This window comes from Austrofundulus limnaeus, unplaced genomic scaffold (assembly GCF_001266775.1).
Source record: "Austrofundulus limnaeus strain Quisiro unplaced genomic scaffold, Austrofundulus_limnaeus-1.0 Scaffold643, whole genome shotgun sequence".
Classification (NCBI taxonomy): Eukaryota; Metazoa; Chordata; class Actinopteri; order Cyprinodontiformes; family Rivulidae; genus Austrofundulus; species Austrofundulus limnaeus.
The window spans coordinates 31,568-32,845 of NW_013953045.1; positions in this window are offsets into that span (position 1 = coordinate 31,568).

Below are 1,278 nucleotides of genomic sequence, written 5' to 3' on the forward strand. Positions count from 1 at the left end.
ATAATAAATAGTTCAAATTCTTTTTATAATCATTCTCTCAAATCCATTAGAATTACCTTTAAAGAAATTGAAGACCACATAATAATAAGAATTAGGGAAAAAACATGCCTGCATAGTTCAGTTTAACTAGTTTTTATGAAATTCGGTAAAACCTATACAGTATTTTTCTTGTTTACATGGTTATGGTCTTTTCATATGTCATGATGTGCAAAAATAATAATAAATAATACAATTCACAATATATTTTTTTAGTTTTATAATGTCAACTCCACTGGCCATAAAGGTTCCCAAAGAGGCCTCGAAAAGGCCCACAAACCACCAGTTGATAACCACAGTTGTAGCTTGTTTTGTGGCTCTGGACACATTTTATTAGTGAGACAAGTAGCAGAAATGGCTCTTTTGATTGTAAAGGTTGCAGACCCCTGCTATAGACCAATATCAATGGATAATTTGTTCAATAAAATGTTGATAATTTCACTGCAATCCAGATCTGCATGATATTTGCAGAGGTCGTAGGCAGAAGAAAGGCTTTAGCTGCTCGACCTCACTCACTCTGGTAAGCTACAACCTATTGAATAACATGCAGTTTTATGATTTACCACCGTGCCTCATAACTGCTTAAAAATTAAAAAAAAAGAACTAGACATGGGTTTTTACAATGTAAAAACAAGTGTGCATTGCCATGTAGCATGTCATTGCAGCATGGCTTTGCCTGCAGCATTGGACTTGCAGAATGAAATGGGACCAAGTTCAAATATGTTTTCTGTACCAGCTTGTACCTGTCACATCAGCAGGTGTTTGTAATTAAGGTAATTGTGTAACAATATGAAGTTTGAAGAGATTTTTTGTTAAAKTTGCATTAGCTGGGTTTTGAACCCTGATCTCCCACATGAAAGTCCATGACATAGACCATTAGAATGTTGGAGCTGTGGCAGGGTGTGGTGCCAGGGGTTGGTTTCTATACGTGCAGAAAGAGGCCACATTGCCAATTCAATTATTGACACTAAACTGCATTATATTATAACAATAGAGCAATATTAAGACAATGATATAGTAAAACATCAAAATACAATCATAATAGTATTGTAAACAATGAGCTATTGAGATTAAATATTAAAAAACTATGGTGCAGTACGAAGTTGATTACAGCTGGGGGGCAGTAAGGGACCATTACCAGGCCCCATTGACTGCCATTATATGAATTTGGAATAAAGTTTAAACAGTAATATTTCAAAAACTACAAGTTGTACAGGTACCAAAAGGCATAGCAATCATTTG